Source organism: Passer montanus, unplaced genomic scaffold (genome assembly GCF_014805655.1).
Source record: "Passer montanus isolate IOZ18808 unplaced genomic scaffold, ASM1480565v1 scaffold6, whole genome shotgun sequence".
In the NCBI taxonomy this organism is placed as follows: Eukaryota; Metazoa; Chordata; class Aves; order Passeriformes; family Passeridae; genus Passer; species Passer montanus.
In genome coordinates, this window is record NW_024371037.1 from 14985790 (window position 1) to 15001477 (window position 15688).

Sequence of the window (15688 nt, forward strand, 5' to 3'; positions counted from 1 at the left end):
GAGAAATATGCAAGGAACATTTAGCTCTGTTAAAATAGACCTGCTGTTTTACTGCTACATTTCTTTTTCTTCTCTACTTCATCCTCTTAGTGTAGCATATTTGTGGGTGCACACAGTAGTTCATTGCAAAATATGCTGGATTTAAAGCAAAACAGAGAAAAGCTCTCTGAACCGAAATTGCTTTTTTAAAGCTGCAGCATTAACTTTGGCCATGATCCACCCTGGAGACTTTCCCTGGCAGAGAGTGTGATGCACACATCTCAGTTTGGAATTGCTCTTTCGGACACAGATCCCCGCAAGAATAGCAGGAACATGATAGGCCAAGTCAGGCTAGGCAGCAAAGCCCACTGCAGTCCAGTGAAGACAATCTGTCCATTCACCTCTTATGGACTTTTCCGGGGCTGTCTGCATGTAAGGGGGCGGGGAAGAGAAGGGGACAAGAGGACAGAAATGTAGTTGGGGTTTTAAATTGTTCTGTTTCTGAAGGATTCAAGTCATGGATGTGAAACAGTTCAAGCTTCCATTATGGAAAATTATTATCTTTCACATGTTCTTTATGCTGTTCTTCACTAAAAACTTGTTTCATTGTTGGACTGTGTTGAACTCTTACTGGAAAAATTCCTGCTCTTCATTTTCTGGCCTGATCCAGCTGACTTCTAAGCTAAAAGAGATTTGCTAGATTTAGAAGGTAAGTTGTGAGGTTAGAACAAGCAATGCAAAACCGAGTACATGTTCTGAGTGATACTGAATGACAGGAAAGAGATCTGAAGGCTGAGATCCCTTGTTGGAGCAATGGTATAACTGAGCATGTAGATGTAGCCCATTCATTTCTAATTTGGACAACAAAGAGTCTACCCACTTCTTACTGTCTGGCTTGGAATGACAAACAGGTGAGCCTGCCCTGCTTCATTTTCCACCAAGACAATGCTGGTTTGCAGGGCCACCTGAAAACCAATGTGTATTTGAGTGGCTCCTCACAGCAAGTGCTATGTAAGGGCATATACGCTCTGCTGCTATTTAAAGCATCAGTACCAAGTTAGTGCCTGAAATACTACCTCTGACCTGGTTGGCAAAACTGATTCAGTTCACTATAGACAGATTAACATCTCCTTGCTCTGCATTGACTTAGTATTAAGGGGCAAGAGTTAAGTCAGGGCAAGGTTTTATCCAAAATATTTTGATCCTACTCAATTTAAATGAATTTGTCATTATGTTTTGCTATTGAAAATGAAGGGGAGTCAAGTGTTAGCATTATCTCTGTTTGATTTTTTAAATTATTCTTCTTTTTTCCCTCTTCTGCTGGGAGTGAAGTATTTATTTCTGTTGCTTAGAAAGCCCAGCCAAAGCTCATCCATATTTCTGATGCTGGATGCAGTCCATGAGCAAATCATGATTCAGTTCTGCATAACATAAAGGGTTTTTCTTTATTTAAAGAATATAGTTTATAGAGTTGCATATGCTAGTTCTTTAAAAGTCCTTCCACTGAGCTCTTTTCTTCATAGTACTCAAATGAGAACACAGTGTTTTCTGTATTGTTTGGAATAGCCTGGGAAACAATGCCTCCCAGTGTGAACAGATCTCCTTCAGCGCACTGGCAAACTCATCTCAGAGGAATGTGGTTATCGACTAACCCATGATTTCTGATAGCAATAGCTAAAAAGAGTGGAAAAGTACTCAGCTCCTTGCAGTCCAATAGCACAGCAGTTTACCGATGCGCATGAGAAAGTCGCTTCTATTTAAAAAGGTCATAAATCCTATTGGCTCAGAGACAGCATCCTGGCTGCTCAGGGGTGGGGAAACAGCTGTGGACCAAGGTCTCTGGTGGTGTGAGCTGGTGTGACTCTGCTGGTTCCAACAAAACGGTTTCATCTACACAAGTTAAATATTTCATCTTAGTATACATTGCAACACTACTACTTGCAAAAAGAATACTTTGAATTAATGCTTGTGCTTGTGGGAAAACATTCAGATGGAAAATATAATCATCCATTGTTAACATGAGTGTCTGGATTCAATGACTGAAAGTTGGCATTGATTTGTGAAATATAAAATAAGGAACACACAGAACAAATACACTTGCATAGACACTAATTTTTTTTTTTCCCCTTGGGAGAGACTGGAAAGAGAACAGGTTTTGAGCAATTTCTCCAATGAGTGCAAGGGAGCTAAGGGACTCTTGGAATGCTGCAAAGGTCAGTGACATTTGTCTTTGCCTCAAATTGGATGCTGCCCAGATTTTGGGAGGGAGCTCTTCTGCTTTCACCCCACGTTCTGGCGAAAGGCGTGCCAGCAAACGTCTCACCATGGATGAGGCATGGGTGGGCAGAGGGAAGCTCACTCTTGTCTCTAGGCCCCTGCTTCATTGTGGTGGGCCAAGGCTTCCTGCCTCCATCTGCTGCTGTGGGCTGAGCTCCCCAGGGTTTGCCAGGCTTCAGGGACTAGGCGCAAGTGGGAGTGCCGCAGAAACTGCTGCTGTAGTGCTGGCAGAGCAGAGGCTGGTCGTGCTTTCACCCTTCCTGCTGTATTTCAGAGTGATGCCTTGTAAGGAATACCTGAAGGAGAGCAAAATCTTGCAAAGCTGCCGGAAAGCACTTCCAGATGTGGCCTTTTCTAGAAAGGTTGGCCAGGCTAGGGCTGCCAGCTTGCTGCATTACACAGTTTGAGCTAGAGAAATGAAGGTATAACAATCACCAAAAAGGAACAGTGAGATGTTCCTAAAGCCAAGGAAAAAAAAAGGAGAGGATGTGTTTGTATTCTCTGCACCAGTGGACCCCTCTTCAATCATGTGCTGAAGAGATGAGCTACTCTTGCTGATGCTGATATTCCTCTCCAAGAGCAACCAGAATTCCCCAAGAACTTCAGACCTGTCCTGTGGAGCTGTGTGTCTGTACAGGAAGAGTCATCTGCAGCACTGCCTTGGTCATTTCACTTAGTGCTCTTGTTTTTCATGCAAATGATTTTCTTAAGAAATGTTCACCTAGGAGGAAAAACAATAAAATAAAACTCAGCATCAACACAACAGCTGTGTTGTTCATCAGTGAGATTTCCCAGATCCGGCACCTCCCTGTGCCCCCTCCTTTCTTCTGCCACTGCCCTCTCTTCTAGCTTTGGTGTTAACACTTCAACCTCATGCCGAGTAAGGGTAGGCAGGGAAAAATTGAGCTCCCTTGTACCACCAGGTACATGAATTTCCCGTCTCCCAGGCTGCAGCCTGCATTTTGGAAATTTTTGTTCTGAAACAAGAGGGTTTGAATTCCTTTTTCAGTGCAAGGTATATAGGAAATGTAGTTACTGCAAGCAGCCACACCATGGCACTAACAGTGTAGAGCGGTTCTCAGCCAAAACCTGGAGCTCAACTCAAAACTTGCCACACCAGCACTCTTTACTACAGCACAGGAATGTTAATGTGATACAATTAAATATTATGTTGCAAAGAAGCTACATGTCCCGAACCATTGCAGTGTGTACCTATGACACGGGGGAGATATTTGTCTTAGCAGTGTGTTTATGATTATACCAAACTCCCCTTTTGCTGCTGTCCTGCAAAAATCATTCACAGTCCCAAGCAGCGTGTGGCCACGGCTGCCTCTGACACCCAGCGAGTGGTGCAAGGAGGAGCAGGGCCAGCTGACTCTGCAGATTCAGGGGAGTCAGACCCGGTCACCAACAACTTGCTTTGTAATGGGACACCCAAGAAAGTGCTTTGCAGAGGGTGTTTGTGAGAAATCAAGAGCTGTGCTGGCTCTTGCCTCTCAGGTTGTGTTCCAACCTGGGGCAAGGGCTTTTGGAGGCTGGGGATCCTGCCATGATGGGGCCTTTGTGGAAGGATATTATGAAAAGGTGCAAATCCAGTGGGGAATTTGCTCTCCCTCTAGGTCTGACTGGTGCAATATATCCTGTTGTGGCAGGTGACTGGTTTCAGTCCTTCAAAATCCTCCCTCTTCTCCAGCTTGCACAAGTCTGGGTGTCCCTGCTCTAAGTTCCCTTAAGAATTGATTCAAATCTTAGCGCCTTGCTCTTAGAGCAAAAGATAATTTGCTCAATCTCCATTTGTAGAAACCACAGATTAGATAGTTCAACTGAGAAGTGGCCATGGAAAAAGACCCACTTCAGCAGAAAGGATTAATACCTGTTCTGCCCTTTCACCTTGTCCTTTTCTCTTCCTCAGTACTGCCAACACTTGGTATTCTGCCAGCCACGTTCATTTTGAGGAATCCTTGGAGACGCCAGGTAATAACTAGTACAGGTGGAGTGGTCCCAGGGGCTTCCCAAAGAGGAGCTGCTGGCACAGGTATGCTCACACACAAGGATAAATGTAGAGGTACATCATTACAGTTTTCACATAGAATCAGTGTATCAGATATTATTTCAGTGACTGATTTGCGTTGAGTGAGGGGAAGGCATGTAATGTGTGTCATTGCAGTGTAATAGCAATATTTATTTAAAAGTCCTTTGCCCCAAAATCTGGAGAAAACCATCACATCGCTAAAAGACAGATTTGCAAGCCAAAGCCTTATAATCATGAGCTGTTTCATTTTGCTAACTCTGTGTTAGGGGCAAAAAAAAAAAAAAAAAAAGGTGACATAAAAATGCTTAAGCAAATAGTGTTATTTCACTCTGGAGTTTGATAAGCCTTAATTTTCTTCCTTTTTGGCAAGTCCCATTCCTCTGCTCTGAAAAACTTCTGTTTTCTTCTTATTCTGTAAGATCTGCCTGCATGAAGAATCTGCCCCTTTGCCAGAAAAAAAGCACCTGTAGCATCACTGCAGTGCAGGGAACAGGTCGGGAATTAATTCACCCAACATATAAGAATTAAGTCATGCTCTGTCTCCTGCGCTTGAAAGGAATCTTCCAAGGGCTTCTGGATGCCCTGGAGGAAGCTGGGAGACATCATGAAGACTGCCACCAAACCTGCCAGGGGAAGTGGCAAGAGCAGTCTTGGGGCTATGCTTCCTCCAAGGCTGCACGACTGGCCGTGACCCTGTCTCCTGAAAACCAGATTCAGTCACATCAGCCTCATGCAGGCAGTGTTGCAAACCTCAGGATGTGTTGTCACAGCCTGTGTGATTTTCACAAGCTGTTCAAATCATGGTGTCCATTGTCGGTGGGAGAGGTGATGTGAAAGAGGGGGAGGAAGGTTGTGTTAAAGAAAACTTGGAAATTTATGTCTTTTTTCTGTCAGCTGAAAAATTTCTTCTGTGGTCAAAATGATGGAATATTTTTTTTTCTTTGATTTTTTGAAGGATAAGCTGTTGCTGAAGGAAAAAAAACCAAAACAACCATGAAAGCTGTAAGAGCAGTATCCTGGTTTCTGTGAAAATGGAAATAAAACCCCATCATTCTGCCAAATCGATGTTTTCAAAAGCCATTACCAGACTAATACTTCAGTATAAAGCAGTATGAGCTCTCTGTATCCTCCCACTGCCATCCCAGGGAGAGAGCCCAGGGAAGTACAGGCTCAAGGACCTCTGGATCTTGCTCACAGCCCTCTAAGGCACCATTTCCTGCTGTCTCTTTTCCTGCAGACGTCTACCTGGTGAGCTCCTCAGACACTGCCTCTCTGTTTAGATAGAATTGAATCTTTCTTTTTTTGCTTTTTCTTTTTTTTTTTTTTTTTAATGGGTTGATTTGAATCAGGTCCTAACTGCTAACAGTCAGTGCATTCAGGATTTTTTTGGGTGACTCTTTGAACTTCAGCTGTGCTCTTCCAGGAAGGGCCTTCCATAGCTGTGTCTCTGTGCATGGCTGGGAATGACTGTGAAACCTTCCAGGGACCAGAGAACTGCGCTCCAGCCCAGTGAAATACTTTTATATATATTGTAAGCTGAGTGGTTAGGAGAGCCAATGGTATGCTCCTTGGCTCTCCCCTAAAATAAACTGGGGAGGCATACACACCTCTACAGAAAATTGGGGATTAAATCTTACCTCACAATTTGCTAAGGTATCAAGACTTCTGCTTTTCAAAGTCTGTTGTCTACTCCACAGAGTACAGATACACATTTCCTTCTCCATATTGAGCAATTTGTAGGTTCCACTGTAGGATTAGTGTAAGTTATCCCTTCTGATGAGTTTTCTAGACAAAAAGATTGCCTATGAGCTAATACCATGAGGACAATTCCTCTGTCTGTATTCCTAGAAAACCACTTCAAATTCTAGGCAATGAGAGAGAGACTTTTTAAAGTTAAGTGGGAAAAAAGAACAGTTACTCAAGTTGCAGAGATGAGAAAGCAGTAGTGTTTGTACTACTGGTTCTTTACTGGCCCTTGCACCCAAGTCTGTTCTGGATGTACCCCATTTCTGACAATAAGCATAATTACATGTAGCTATCTCTTGGGCTATTTTTTTAATCTCTTAAGGACTCTTGACTAATATTTATATTAGTTAAAGTTCTAATCTAATCTCATCTTCTGCAAGTCCATGCACATTCTACTGGGTCAAGTTCTTTTCTGTAAACAAGGTCTGTTGGGTGACAGATGCTTGGAGAGCTGGTTATAACTCAGTATAACACAATATTCTGTGTACTGTCCCTAGTTGCAGCATTTGGACATTGGGAACACCAATTAAAACCTGCTGTGATGAAGGACCACATCTTCATCCATGCTTTTGTCTTCTGTCCAGCTCCCAGCACCCAAAGCTCAAAGTGAAGGGTGGCGCAAAAGGCACTATTGCACACCTCTGCAGGCTGGTCACCTGCCTTATTGAGGAACAACGAATTTCCCCAGCTGGTCTGGAAAGGGATCTCCACTCCAGTGGCACTGCTGACTAGGTGAAAAGTGAAAAAGGCAGTATTTGGTCCAGGCATCTCAGTTCTGCCAATTTCTCTGCCATCACAATAAGGAAAACTCACGAAGGCAGATGAACATCCACCCATTGAGGGCCATCTCCTCACTGCAGTCACACCTGCACGACTCCTAGGGAATGTGAACCCTTATTAAACAAGAGGGGCTGGACAGTCTAATATAAGTCTAACCAGCAATTTTGCATGTTGATGTTTGTACTTCAGGTAGATCAACAGCAACAGATATGAGTTTTTGTATATTATGTATCTTATTTCGGCCTCTGATTAGGTTATGTTGTGTGCACAATCCCTTTCTTGACACTTGACACAGCAGCTGCCAAAGTTGGTTTCTGGACAGGCCTGTCTTGGGAACAGTGTGTGCTGTGATTTGGATAAAGGGTTCTCAGCCTGGATGTGTGTCTCTGCTTGCCCCTTCCATTGCAACTTTGTTGTGGTAACTGTTATGAAAGCCAAGCCAGCTGCTTCCTAGTTTTACACAAAACACATTAATTGTGACCTCTAGCTTTGCTGTAACAACCAACTCCTGCTTGCAGGAATTGTATACTTATGATCCTCATTTGCACAAATTGCAGAAGTTGCATCGCCTCAAAGTTTGATACAGATATTATTAAGTATTGGTAAGTGAAATCATACAAAAACTTTGTGGTGAGTCCTTCATGACCCCATGTCTACTAAAAATAACTGCTGACAGATCTGATTTCCACATGTCAGAGTGAAAGAGACTGCCAGGTAATTCACCTGTGCCTGTCACTGACTATATATTGTCTGGTTGCACATTTAGTCAGCTCTTTGCATGAATTCTCCCCAAAAAGTGCTTAGCGAAGCTGCCTTCCTGAATTAGTTTCTCTGCAAGGTTATTTGCTTTTAAAATCAAAAGAGTCCCAAACTTAGCAGCAGGAGGAGGAGTTAAAAATCTTTGCAGCCCCTTGATACATTTGGCTCAATCAAATATATTTCTCTAATGTATTTAATGTATATGATTCTTAGTAATCTTTTAACAGGTACTAAAAAAATCTGGAAATTCTGTATCTCTTTTAAGATACATTAACTTTTCAGAATGATTTAAGACAAGCTGGAGGAGGTCATCTATATCTCTTGTTGTGATGTTTTTTGTTTCAGAAGACCAGTCCCCACGACTGACAAGCCACTGATTTACACAGTGGCCCTAGCCACGTGAGCACTATTGATTTTGTCATGAGGGTCACAGTCCAAACCCTCCCAACCTGTCCTTGGCCCAGCGCAACCTCCCAAGCCTCTGAAGTCAAGGGCAGAGCTTGTCTGACTGCGAAACAGGAATGAAGTCCTAATCCCTGTAAGCACCTTTTCTAGATAAGCCCTTGGTTCACAGAGGGGTTTGTTGCTCTGGCAGTGTCAGCATAATGAGAGCAGTGTACCTGGTTGCTGCAGCAGCTGGTCTGGCTTGCTCATATCACTACAGCTCTGTTTACGATGGAGCATTTACACAGGCACATGTATCCTTTTTGTACAGAGCCACCTGGCAAAGCTTTGCTGCCTTCACCCTCGGCTCTACAGCCTGGGAGCACGTGTTGGCTGTTTGGGTCTATCAGCATCAGGGCAATGAGCGTGAGTGGTGCTGAGGGACTGAGGCTGAGGTGAGAACTGCATTTGAACTGGCAGTGGAGGGATGGAACTGCTGGGTGTGCCACTCAGCAAACATTCCTGGCTAAAGCAAAAAACCTTGGTGCTTACAGACCACAGGTACCTGGGGTGTCTAATACAGCAGGCTCAAGTGCTGCTGCTGCCCAGTGGTTGGATCACACTGGTTTCAACACTTCAGCAGTTTTGTGGTTCAGAAGCATAATTTTGTTTCCTAGCATGACAACCCTCCTGCTCCTCTCCAGGAAGGTTGCTCTCTTGGCTTGTACCCTTGCAACAGCAGCCAGAGTAATACAGGCAGCCTCCTGCCTCAGTTAACACAGCTTTACATGGCATTAAAGAGTATGCCAAGCCAATGAAAATGGGAACATGGCCAGAGGTAGGTGGTAGCCATTCATCTGATCCTTAAAGTTTTATCTCGTTTTCACTGCTGTAGATCCTTCTGTACTAGTCTGGTTGTCTCTGTCAATGGCAGAATAGACAGGGCCATGCTGACACAGTTACAGGAGAAAGAATGACCAATCACAGTGAGAGTTTTGTGTTTGGAGCCTGTGCTGTCATGCAGTGAAATGGCCCATGCTTGGGCAGGGAAGGGAGGAACTGCTGTGGGCTGGTGGCTGCTTGGAGTAGCTGGGGTTGCAGTGAGGCTCAGCTTCCCTAGATTAAAGCACTGTTTCACCCCATGTGTGCCCAGTCAGTGTTGTTCATGGCATAACATTTCACAAACACTGGACTTAGACACATCTTTGGGAATTATCTGAAATAAAGAGGAGAAAACATCACTTACTGTGCCTGCCCATATGCTCTGGTCTGTTCCCCTTCCAGAATTGTGTTACTGTGCCTGCCTGGTCTGCTACTGTTACTGCTCTGGTCTGTTCCCCTTCCAGAATTGTATTTCTGTGGGGTGTGAACATTATTGGAGACTGGTAAAACTCTTGAGCATTGCACAGAGCTGCTGAGTGACAGGAGAGAATGTATTGGGTAGCTTCTGTGCCACCAGTGCAGGGGCAACCAGCCAGGGAGCTGAGACAGGTGCTGCTCCCAGGGCTGGCTGGCTGTGAGCCAGCTTCATGTTGGGGCTGCTTTAGGTGGTACCATGCTGGGGCAGGTGCATTCTATTGCATGGAAAAGCTCATAAGCCCACACAGAGCATCATGGTAATGCAGCTCTCTTTCTGCTCTTAGAGTCTAGACAATGACAATAATCCTAGACAATGACTACTGCCACAAAGACAACTCAATCCTACCTGAAGGCACATTTAATTGAAAACTGCCACAATATCCATTGGCCTAGAGGTGCTTTAGTTTTTACTAGCAATTTCCTAGTGGTGCTCTCAGTTTGGTGACAGCACAGCACACGCCATCAATGCCATGCTGGCTAAATGATAGGCTGCAAGGTGCTTCTCCCAGCCAAGACCTTGTTCACATGGCTCAGCATCAAATCTGGAGACTTAACTCCCCAGTTGTGGGGCCAATATGTTGGCTTGTCATCCTGGGCTAACTTGCTATTCCAGGGGGAGAATTAAGTGTTTGTGGAAAGAGGTTTGTCTTATAATAAAATGGCTGAAAGCCATCAGTATACAGTAGCTCCATGCCTAGACACCTTCTTGTGGAATATAAGGCAGGGATTTTGATCTCTTCTCTGTCTGAGAGGATTCTCAAGCCAACTCCTTTCTGCTGGTGCCAAATCACTGAGCTATAAAGAATATTGTGAGGGTAGGATTGAGGGGGAGAAACAACATCCTTCCCTGTGCCCAAAAGCCTTGGTGGATGAGAAGGCCACTGCCTTTACAAAATTTGGGCAAAACTGAAGAGCAACAATGGGAGGAGTGGTGTGCTTCTCCTCTGCCAGTGCATGTCTCTCAAAAAAAAAAAAAAAAGCTTATAGCTGAAAGATGTGGCCACAGGCAGAAGTTTCCCACCATTTGAGAGGAGCAATGCTGTACTGGGCTATTTTGCTCTGTTCTGCACCTGTGTTTTAATTGAGAGACAAGTGCCTGAGTAGCTGAGTGAAACCCATGCTCTGTGGTTCTTTCATGTGCCAGGAGAGGCACCTGGAAGAGAACATCTGTGGTGAGCAGAACATAGCACAGCTGAGCCTCTGAGAGCTGGGACAAGCAGGGATGAATATACAAAACTGAATTTTGGATGCAGACACAGGAGTGGTTGGCACATCCCCTGGCCATCAAGGCAGTTTGACTGGCAGCTCATGATGGGCAGCTGAACATGTCCCCAGAAGCACTGGCAGCATCTGCAGGGCCTAAGGTCTTTTGGCACTGCAAGCTTGGGGACTGCCACAGGGGCTGAAGCACTGCTCTGCCTCCACTGCAGCAGAAGTGATCTGCCCAGTACCAACTGAATATCTTAATCTGCCAAGGATTGATAGGCATGGGGGCCTGCTTAGCTCTCTTTTGAGGAAGAAAGTTTTGGCTGCAGGAGAGGTTTCACAACAATGTTGCCTTGCAATAGGCATAGGCTTTTTAAAAAGGCTTCAGGTTTAGACATATCCCCTAGGGCAGCCTTTGGGCTCTGTGCCTCCTGTACCCTGAATGCCTGTGCTGCATCCATGGGCCACCTCTCATGGGGCTGGGTACCCTGTTGTGTGGTGGAGCCCCCTGAGACAGTACTCAGCCCCATGTGGGTTTTCCTATAGCTCTTGCCCAGAGCCACGTGCGGACTCCACCTTGCAAGTCACTTACTCTTACAAAAGATTATCCTGGATGTTACTAGGACTGAAAAAGGGGTTGACAGTAGCTGGATCTCCCCCATTTCTCATTCCTATGTGAATTATCTGTGGCTGGTCACACCTAGCCATGCTGCTGATGGGGCTGTGCCGAGGTGGAGTGTGGTGCCAGTGCAGTGCTTACCCACTTGGCTCAGGGACCAGCCTTCCCAGGCCCAACAGAGGGCAATGTCAGAGTAGTAGCACGTGGTGCCATTTTACCAAGATAATATTCACCTTTCAGTATTCCTTATTATGCTTTTCCTTAGTAGGTTACAGAGGATAGTCTTTACCTCAAATATGAGGCATAGTCTGGTAAAGCCAGGGAGTGAACTCCCTGGATGGAGGTGGCTGCAGTCTACCTCCATCACCCAGTAGTAGGGTTGAGCAGGTAGGAGCATTGTCACCAGAGAAGGAATTAGTTAATTTTTTTTCCGCGATAGATACTGCTTTTTCTTGGTGCTGCAGACCACTTTGCTGTGCAGATGGGAAAAAATTCTCTGCTTCCACCCACAGCGGAGTTGGCTGCTGCTTCATTACAGGAATTAAAAAGGGAGTTCGAAACATGATAAATGCATTCATTAGGTAAGTTTGCCCTTTACTTACTTGGACTTTTTCTGCAAACACAGTGCTGATATGAGAACTCAGGAAGGCCATGGGAACATGCATCCTGGTTCCTGCAGGATTCAGAAGGAGGGACTGGAGGTGTGGTAGTCCTTGCATGGGCTCACCAGCAACAGCTCTGCTGTGCTGCAGTGAAGTTGGTCCCCATGGAAGGCATGGGAACAGCCTGTCCCTGTGATGGCAAATAAAACTTCAGCCAGGGCTGGTTGCTTGTGACAAGTAGTGGCACTGTTTCAAGGTTTCCTGAACCTAAAGAAAGAGGGTGATTGAAGGGAGAGAGATGTCCTTTATGTATCTGTTAAATCAAGTTTGAAGGAGATCTACTATTGTGTATGGAAGAAAAGCCGGTTGTTATGGAGCAAAGGAGCTGAAGTGTCTGCCAAAGTGTCTAATACCATTCAAAGCCTTTTGACTTTATATAAAGAAACTACACAGCTCAACTAAGTAGGCTGGTTAAAGCCAAGCAGTCTCTTACACTTTAAACAAAAACTGGATAAAAGCTTCTCTCGGCCACGTGGCTGGGGATAATGTGCTGCCTCTGGACTCCTTGAGCCTGACCTGGCAGGCACTAATTTATCTGCCATGACTGAGCAGCACTGAGGAGCCCTTCCTTACTTGAGGGAGGCTGTAAATATGCCCACAGTGACAAATGCATCTCTTGATTACACTACAGTAGGAAAAAAACAACTTGCATAAAGACTACCTGACTCTAAGATGGTAAGTTTTGGAGAGTATAGTGCCAATCAAATATTAAAAATCAGTAAATATGTGCCATGGAAAAAACCCCAAACTCCATTGTGTAAAGTGTCTTGGTTTTTTAAAGTGATGATTGTTGTGGTGGTATAAGGCAGTATCTGTCCACTTCAGTGTATTTTAACAACAGAAGAAATATTTTCATGTCTGGAATTCAGACACTGAAGTGAGTCTGTGTGGTCCAGGGCCTGACACCCTGGGAAGGGGGGCCAGCTGTAGGCATGGGAAGGCCCATCATATGGCTCTGTAGCAAATCTTACGATTGCTCTCTTCCATCAGAATACTAAAATTAAAAGCCCACTCTTTCTAAAATAAGCACTTTAATTAATACATGAGAAGTTGTGTGTAGAAAGAGCTGAGTACACAACTTTTTCCTATCAGTAGTGTGTCAGGTAATTCAGAGATGTTCAAATGTGCCCATGACAGACAGTGAGGCTTGACTGAAGCAGTGACTGGATAGAAGATGCTTCCTCCTGAAACAGCTACTGGCATTAAAATTGCCCTTTGAATTTATGCCAGAAAATATGCTGAATAGAACTGTTAATGGGCTACGAACTATATGTGTTCTTCTTTAATAACTCAATTTCTATGTACATATGTTGCTTTTTTTTCTGGTTGATTGGATTTTTGTTTGTTTGCTTTCAGGATGTTTTTGAGAAAGTGCTCAGTTTTTCTGTTGGAGGGTGATACACCCACTATGTCACATTCACATTTTCTGAAGAATCCCTTCACCCAGGATTTTTCTCCTGGGAAGCTGAGAAGCCTCAGAGGAAAAGGAAAACAATATTATCTCATTTGCTTCTCCTGGGTTTTGCTCCTTTAGAATGTGTTTGTAGATTTTTTACCAACAGGTGCTTGTTTCATTGGTTTCTGCTGTGAATTATTTTGACTCATTGGGCAATCAGTGCCAAGCTGTGTTAGGACTCTGGAGAGAGTCAGAAGTTTTCGTTATTACCTTTTTAGCCTTCTGTAAGTATACTTTCTGTATTCTCTAGTATAGTTTAGTATAGTATTTAATATAATATACTATAATGAAATAATAAATTAGCCTTCTGAGAACATGGAGTCAGATGAATCATTACTTCCAATGTCAAGGCACCCCGCAAACACAATACCACCAGGATGGGAAAACTCACTGGCCCTTGCCAAAAATTTCATTTTAAGCACTCATTTGTTTAATACAGAGACTGAGTTTTATTTCAAAACATGTCTGTTTTTGTTTAGGTAAGCATAGCAAACTTGGGTGGGAAGTAATGCTTATTACTGCTATTATTATTGTTAGTTAGCCAAAACTTTTGAGGATGACTGGGTGAAAATAAGAAAAAGTCGTATTCTAGCATGTCTTCATCACATGACAGAGATTTTTTTTTTAAAGTCATGCTTGGAAATTTTGTGTTACCCTGTGTTGATGACACTGGTGTATTTAAAATGCTGGGGTTTTTACCTTCATGTCAGAAGTGAATTCCATGAGTGTGAGTAAAACGTGTGTGTGTGTACTCTAGATACAGCTTTTTGGGGTGAAGACATTTTACCAGTGTCTGTCGACATTTATCTATTTTTCCAACTGCCCAAATCTCTGCCTGAGAATAGAGGACCTGGTGTGGGAGGTGCAGAGGGGGAGCACCCTACAAACCTGTCTGTCAGTGTGGTGGGGCCCTGATCCTGCCTGCGTGAGGGGCATGGGTGCTGCAGGGAGCAGAACACGGGCTGAGAGACCCCCTTACTCTGCTTGCTTTGTTCTCCTGCAGGGTGCAGAACTTGGTACCCATGGAATGCAGAGATGCAGACACATAAAGTAACACAGAGGTTTCTCCACTCTGCTGAGGAGAGAGGATGCCTGTGGGTTAGGATCAGCAGGGATTTTACAATTGTAATTTTGTTCTCTGTGGATTTATACATTGAAGCATGTTTTTTGGAAGTTTTATGTGTTCTGAAGCCTTTGTCCAAAGCAATTATATGCTTTATTAAAAATTTTTGATATGAAGGGAATCTCATATAGCAAGGATAAAACAAGAGAGGTTTGTTGTCAGAAGTCATTTATAAGCTCCAAGGGGAAGAGACTGTCAGGAAAAGGAAATTCTCTGGCACAGCAGAATGGCAGGTAATTAATAATTGCTGCAATTATACTACATAATAACTAGAGTACATTCTGACTGTTCATCATTGGCTTGCCAGGCTTCATTGCCCCCAGGTTCTTTCTGGTAAAAAACCCAAACCAACAAGCAAATCTCATCGTGTTTTGGTGTGACTTCAGCTCTTCATGAAATTTAGGTGATTGATATTGACTCAGAAATGGTCTGGATTTTAATTTAGGGAGAGAAGTCATTCTGAGGGCTTTGACGCAGCTGGACAGGGCTGTCACCAGAACCTGACAAGACCTCTGATTTAAAAGAATTTCGGCAAAAGTATGTAGTGATTAAAAAATTAGAATTTTACGTTGTGTTAAATATGGGAGGCAGAAGAAGTTGTGAGCAAAAGTTATGCTACTTAGATGGTGATGTCTGATAGCCATTAAAACTGTGTGGACAATGACTTGTTTATTTTCATTCATGAAAAACAGACAAATGTCTTTTGGATGCAGTGATCCAATGGTATGGGTGAGAGCTGGTCCATCAGCTGGCTTTTGCAGAGCCCAGTGAAAAAATGCCTGAAGACTTCCTACCTAGGATGGAAGATGTCTCAAAGAAATGACAGTGTTTCTTGACCAGGAAAGCTCAGCTGTATTATGGCAGCCCTAGTGACATGGACTTGGAATCTGCTCTTAGGAGAGTATATGCTTATAAGAGGAATGTGCAGCTCTAGCAAATTAAATGTTGTGGGATGTATACCTTAGAATAATTCATTTGACTGACTGAGAATATCTGCTGAGTCTTGAATTATGTGGCTTTTATTCTGCTGTGTGTAACTACCAGAACATTGACAAAGAGGCCATTTTTGGTGACAGTCATGTTTGAGCCAAGGCTGTGCACGTGTGTGATGCTGTTCTGATGTGTGCTGTTTTCAGATAACTGAGCCCTGGTGACACAAAGTAGAAATTCTTTCCTCGACCATTGTTTAATGGATTATTTTTGTAAAAAAACCTTAATGATAAAAGATGGTTAAAGAAATGTAGCATGTCTAGTGGACAATTTAGGGCTTAAAAAGCATTTTAGACTATGACACCAGCATAAAATT

General features: G+C 43.8%; 1 long non-coding RNA gene across 4 annotated transcripts in view; it reads left to right on the forward strand.

Annotated features, from left to right (window-relative positions):
• Positions 1-467: 467 nt before the first annotated feature.
• LOC120510697 overlaps positions 468-15688 on the forward strand; it is a 40207-nt gene continuing 24986 nt past the window's right edge. The window contains exons 1-3 of one of the 4 annotated variants that reach the window (XR_005629555.1): positions 468-688; positions 4169-4291; positions 5244-5536. This is a non-coding gene — a long non-coding RNA (uncharacterized LOC120510697). Of the gene's footprint in view, positions 689-4168; positions 4292-5243; positions 5537-7918; positions 8112-15688 lie in introns of all 4 variants that reach the window. The other 3 variants (XR_005629557.1, XR_005629558.1, XR_005629556.1) reach the window with 3 other exon arrangements.